The 6,000-nt window shown below is 52.9% G+C and overlaps 1 protein-coding gene across 3 annotated transcripts in view; it reads left to right on the top strand.

The window, feature by feature from the left end:
- The first annotated feature begins 280 nt into the window (after positions 1-280).
- The window catches only part of LOC139586170 (uncharacterized), a 266,979-nt gene continuing 261,259 nt past the window's right edge, over positions 281-6,000 (top strand). For 2 of the 3 annotated variants that reach the window (XR_011677495.1, XR_011677496.1), the window contains exon 1: positions 1,060-1,200. The gene's annotated coding sequence lies outside the window, so the exon portion shown is untranslated. Of the gene's footprint in view, positions 1,201-6,000 lie in introns of all 3 variants that reach the window. The other variant, XR_011677494.1, reaches the window with a different exon arrangement.

Here is a 6,000-nt window from a genome sequence, read left to right as displayed (position 1 = left end):
CCCCGAGCCCGCGCACGCGCCTCTCCAGGCGGCGGAAGCGACGGCGGGCCGGAAAATCCCGGCGGGGCGGCGGCGCTGCCCGCCCTTTCTGCCGCCAGCTTTGCAAGATAAGACCGCCCCGTCCCGCCCCGCCCCGTCCCGCCGCCCTCCGGTGTCTGTAAACAGACAGACTCCCTCTGGCCTCCCACTTCTCCGTGCTGGAGAGTGGGAGAAAGGTCCGTGCTGCTTGCCGTGTCCTCGGTGGGCAGAGAGCTCTGACCTTGCCTTGCATGGGCTGCTGAGGATTGGATCCTTGGGGATGTGCTTGGATGCATTTAGTGACCTTTACAGATTTCTTTCCCCGCTTTTTTCAGTTCACAGAATCATGGAAGAATTCAGGTTGCAAGGGGCTCTAAAGATCACCTCATTCCAAGGCTGCTGCCGCCGTGGGCAGGGACGTGCTTCCATCGAGCAGCTTGCTCAGAGCCTCATCGCAGAGCACCGACGGGCATTGAACACTTGCAGCGATGGGGCAGCCCCAGGACCTCTGAGCAACCTGTGCCAGCCAGGTGCCAGAGGAGGAAGGAAGCCCTTCCCACCTGGAGCAGAGGCTGCGTAGCCTTGTGTCACCGAGTGTGTGAGACAGAAAGGCCCTTCCTTTCTGGAGGGGTAACAACACTCAAAGCTCTTTCTCGGGACAAGCCGAGCAATGGAAGGCCAAAGGAGCCTTCAGTTCTTCCAGCAGCTTTGGGAACAACTTGAAGGAGGAGCAGAGCTGGCCTGGTGCCTGCCGGCTCTGCAGGCAGTGGGCATGGCGAAGCTGCAATTATCTGTCTTCTTGGCTGAGGCTTTATAAATGAGGCGCTTTTCTGTAGTTCCTTTTCAGGCATGACGTGCAAGTTGCCCCTAGAAGTCCAAAGGCAGCTGTTTTCTTAGCAGAAGGAAGTCAGGAGGAGGCAAAGCCAGCAGCTAAGTCTGGATAAAAAACTTGGCTAACCTCTTTTCCCCCCCTCCTCCAAACAGGCAATTGTGAAGCACTCAGCAGAGATCTGCCCGGGAGGAAAAGCAGAGCCAATCTCTGAGAAGAAGGGACGTGCGAGCTCTGGCGAGGACGGCTGCTCCCCCTGGCCTTGGTGTGGGACCTCCTGAGCTGCCATTCCTGTGGTGGGAGTGTTTCTCCTCTCCTCCAGCCAAGCCAGAGACCGCCTAGGGAAGGAGCAGGTAAGGTTGAAGTACCGAGGTCTCCCAGGTAAGAAGTGACACGGCAAAAGGAAATGGCCTCAACTTGCAGCAGGGAAAGCTTAGATTGGATTGGAGGGAAAATTTTTTCACTGAAAGGGTGCTCAGGCATAGGAGCCCAGGGAAGTCCCCATGCCTGGAGACATGTCAAGGATGTCAAGATGTGGTGTTTAGGGACCTGATTTGGGGGGGCAGCAGCTGGGCTGGATGTCCTTAGAAGGCTTTTCCAACCGCAAGGATCCTATGGTTCTGGAAAGCCTTGACCCCTCTGGCTCTAGCACAGCACCTGGATGCTGACAAAATGAGGCTGGTCCTAGAGCCTGGAGGTCCCTGTGCCACAGGGAGAGGACAAGCCGGTGTCACCTGCAGGGAGGGTCTCGTCCCCAGAGAGCCGTCAGTGACTCCGTCCCTGCCCGGGGCTCTGGGTGCGCCCTCGGGGGGCGGGGGACGACACCTGCCCTCGGGTGTCCCTCTGGGCACCTGGGAAGGGAACCAGGTCCTTCCGTGCGGCAGCTCCAGGGCTTGCAGGCTTTGGGGCTTTGCAGCTGTGTGCCTTGTCACAAGGTGGCAGGGACGTGACACTGCCTGGCAACGCTGCTGGCCTCGGATCCTTGCTGCTCTCATCCTTATCCCATATGGATTTAGCAGCAATCTTCTGTCTTTGCTTTCAAACTGTCCTTGGGAGAGTTCCAAGAGAGGGTCATTAGTTATTTCAAAGCCTACATCTTTTACCTCTTGGCACTGAAGAGAAAAGACACAAACCTGCTTTGCATCCTTCTGCCTGGAAGTCATTGTGACACACAGGGAAAGGAGGAAGGGGCTGGCCGGGGTCAGCCTCTGCTGAGCCTCAGCTCTTGCTGCTCCTGCTCACAGGGTAAAGCCAAAAGCTGTCGTGATCAAAAACGCAGGCCGCCCTTCTGACCTGAGTCACAGGGGCCGTTTCTTCTGAATGAATCAAGGTGGGAAATCATTCTTGGAGCTTCAGAAGAAAAAAAACCCCAAAACCCTAGGTACGTTTGTAAGAGTGTGTATGTACGGACATTTCCTTCGATGAAGAAGAAAATCTTAGAAATATCATGTCACGTCTGGCTTCCTAGAGAAGATCCTGAACTCTGGGCTTCTGAAAGCAAATGGCTGTGCATTTATAGGAGCGTTTCCCTTTTTTTTATGTGCCTCCCCCAGTCATCTTCTACCCTTGCCCACGGCAAGGAGAGCGCGGTGATTTGGCTGCTCCGCTCTGCCGAGGTTGTTGCAGGCTGTGTAGCAGGGAGTGAGGCCTTTTGTGGCTGCTCATCAGACATTTTCCTACAGCCTTCTCCCTGCAATGGTAAAATGAGACTTGTGTTAGCGAGCAGTCAAGTAGAGCAGGTAACATTAGAAAAGAATTGTTTCTGAGCTGCTGTTCACTAGCACGTGTTTCCCCTTTCCGGCAGAGCGCGCATCATTGCGGGCTTGGGATCGATTGAAATGCGCTAAGGAAACCAGCTCTGGGGAGGGAGGGAGGCAGGGAGGGAGGGAAATGCTCTCTTAACATGTGCCAATTCTTCTGTCAAACTCATCAGGGCAGGACAGCGTTCAGACTGAAAGTGTAAGAAGATGTGGAGGGAGACAGAGAATCTGACAGGAGCACCGGACTCACAAGTGCACGAATTTTGCTTTTGGCTTGGATTCAAACGCAGAAGTTGTAAGGAGTTTGGGAAGGAGAAGGGACATTTCAGAAGGAGAAGAAGAAAAAGAAGTTGTTGTTGTTGTTACAGCCCTGGCAAAATCTTTGGTTCTAGCTAATAAAGGAAGCTAGTTGAAATAAAAAAAAAGAAAAAAACGTGGGTTTTTTTTTTCCTTCGCTGTTGTATTCGTTGGTGGTTCGTTATATGGTGTGTTGTTTTATTTCTTGGTCTTATTACCTCTGTGTAAATAGTTTTTTTGAGTGAAGCTAACTTTCTGGACGGGTTGGTTTGTATTTGAGGTAGGATAAATTTCAAGAGGTTTCTTTCCTAGACTTCTGATAGGTATTCCTGGGATTTTGGTTTTGTTTACTGTGTGTATCAACAGAGAGATTTGGTAGGGCCAGCTGGGCTGGCGTGGCCGGGGCGGGGCGCCGTGTCGACGAGTTGACGTCATTCGGCGGCACTCTGCCTGCAGTTCGCCCATGCAGACGGCAGGGGGCGCTGTGCCCGCAGTGCGCCGATGAAGACGGCAGGGGGCGCTGTATAAATAGAGTATTAAGTATAAACTATCTAAAAGAAGAAATAAAAGCTCTATGTCACCTGCAGCTGTAGAAAATTTCAGGCTCCCATGGAGGAAATAGTTTTCCTAAAATCATTACCGTTTTGGGGTTTTTTGCACTCCCCGGTAGCCTGAACGTTTCGACTGCTGCTTTTTTATCCTAAAGCCAGAATGGAAATCCCAGAGTAGAAATACAGGGAAAGAAAGAGAGAAAGAAAGAAAGAAAGAAAGAAAGAAAGAAAGAGAGACAGAGATAGAGACAGAAAGAGAGACAGAGAGAAAGAAAGAAAGAGAGAGAGAGAAAGAAAGGGAGACAGAGAGAGAGACAGAAAGAGAGACAGAGAGAAAGAAAGAGAGAGACAGGAAGAGAGCGAGAGAAAGAAAGAAATAGAGAAAGACAGAAAGAAAGAGCGAAAGAAAGAAAAGGAAACAGGAAAGGAAGAAAAAAAAAGGAGGAAGAGAAAGGAAGAAAAAAAATGAAAAAGGAAAAGGGTGAGAGTGAAAAAGAAAGAGCGAAAGTGGAAAAGGGGGTGAAAAACAGAGTGAAAAAAAGAAAAAAGAGTTGGAGTGGAAAAGAAAGGACATTCGGGAGGGGCGGTGCTGCCTAAGGTGCTTCCGCGCCCAGGAGCGAAGGAGCCGTTTGATCCCCTGGCGGGAGCGCAGCTCCCGGTGGCGGAGAACGGAGCGGTGGCTGTCAGTCCGAGACTACACCTCCCGGCAGGCCCTGCGGCCATAAAGCGCGGCGTCTGACGCAACGGCCGACGCGCCATATGAATGGCTGGCGGGCCGAGGCGGCCGCGTGCCGGGGGAGCGGGCTGGGCGCGGGGAGCTCCCGGCGCCTGTCCCGCGCGGGACGGAGCCGCGGCAGCGACGCTGGAGGGGCGAAGCCTCCGTCCGGCCGCCCGCACGGAGCCGAGCGGCGCGGAAGGGGCGTCCGCCCGGTGCCTCGGCCTCGCTCAGCGGTCCCGGTGGCGGGGGCTCAGCTCGGGCGGGGCGCGCTGCCGCCCGCCGATGGCGGAGCGCCAGGCGGTGCTTTGCTGCCGCGGGCCGGGAGCTGCAGGAGCCGCCCCGGGCGAGCGGCGCCGGGCGCTGCCGCGGTCACTGTGCGGCGGCTGCCCTCGGGCTGGCGGAGGCGCGGGAGCCGCCGAGCTGCAGCCGTCTCCCTCGGGCCGCTGCCGCTGCTGCGGGCGGGGGCGGACGAGCGGCTGCGGAGGCGGCTCCGCGGCGTGCTCAGCCTTGCGAGCAGAGAGCGCTCGACATCGCTGGCATGACACGGCTGCTGAGTGCCTCAGTGCTCGTGGCTCTTCCTTCCACGCAAACGGATGGAGCGGCATCGCTGAGCAGTAAAACACAGCAGCGATGGCCCGGAGAATGGCGAGCGCAAGGAGCGCCGGGCAGGATCCTTCTGATGGCACAGGTGCGATCGGCAAACTCAGCCCCTTGTGCCCCTACCCTCCCGACCCCCAGGGGAAATGCTCTCCAGCCTCGAGCTGCTGAGAGACAAAACGTGTGATTTGACACTAGGGTCCGGAAAAGGTTTCCGTTTAGATTAGCAAATGCCTCCATTGTTCTCGGTTACATCCTAGGATCGGTTTTAGGCAGTGACTTTCTACCGCTTGTCGGATTTTCTTGTGCAATGGTAAGAAAATAGGCAGGTCTGATACTGGTTTCGCTTTTTTTCTACTTCATGTTCCATGAGCTGCTTTTATCCAAGCAATTGGTTTAAAGTTCTACTGTAGGCGTTTCTGGTTCACTTTTTTTTTTTTTTTTTTTTTTTCCCTCTAAATCGGCAGTAAATATAGCTGAGTAAAATTACCTTGGTTTTCTTCCTTCTTAAATGTTTTTATTGATAATCCTATTTGAATATGCAGAACACGTGGGTATGTCCTGTAATATATCCTAGCTTTTCTTGTTTACAGGGTACTCAGAAAATATTTTTCCCTTCGAGTCCCACTGAAACATTCTCCGTGCAATCTCCGTTAAGGTCTGTGTTTGCAAATAAGCCACCATCAGCTGAGATATTTGCCTGTGTACCTTTTCCTGTCATTCAGAGCTTGCGTTCTGTGGTTTTTATGATAAACCTATCAAACTTGCGAAACTGTTTTGCAAGTCTTAATCGTTGAAGGCAGCAAGAAGTGGTTTTAAAGCCTGTTCTTGAGCAGACAAAGGGAAAAAGTGTGAATTTGCTGCTGAACTTGTCCTTTTTCATTTGACTTGCCTTGAATTATTTAGGAAGAGAGAGAACTAGAAAAAAGAGAGAAATAGAATTGGTTCTTGAGCCCTCCTAAAATGCTCCCCGTGATTCCGTGTGGAGCCCAAGTGAAGGGTGATGGAACAGAGCCCCTGTGCTTTAGAAGGAAATCAATTTCAACCTGATCTCCACCCTGAGTCTCCCTAATTTCTGTTTTTAAAATGCAAACTCAGTTTAGGAAGTGTTGGGAGTTAGTATTTTGGGGAAGAAATGGCAGTTGCACAAACCGTTCCATTTCCCAGAGGCTCTGGGAAGGATTCATTTTGTAAGCGCTGTAACTGCCATCGGTTGGTGGTTCGGGGTTG

This window comes from Agelaius tricolor, unplaced genomic scaffold (genome assembly GCF_023055355.1).
Source record: "Agelaius tricolor isolate 1412-34295 unplaced genomic scaffold, bAgeTri1.0.p SCAF_106, whole genome shotgun sequence".
Taxonomy (NCBI): Eukaryota; Metazoa; Chordata; class Aves; order Passeriformes; family Icteridae; genus Agelaius; species Agelaius tricolor.
The sequence above is the reverse complement of the archived record's forward strand: the minus strand, read 5'-3'. Positions and strand labels throughout refer to the sequence as shown.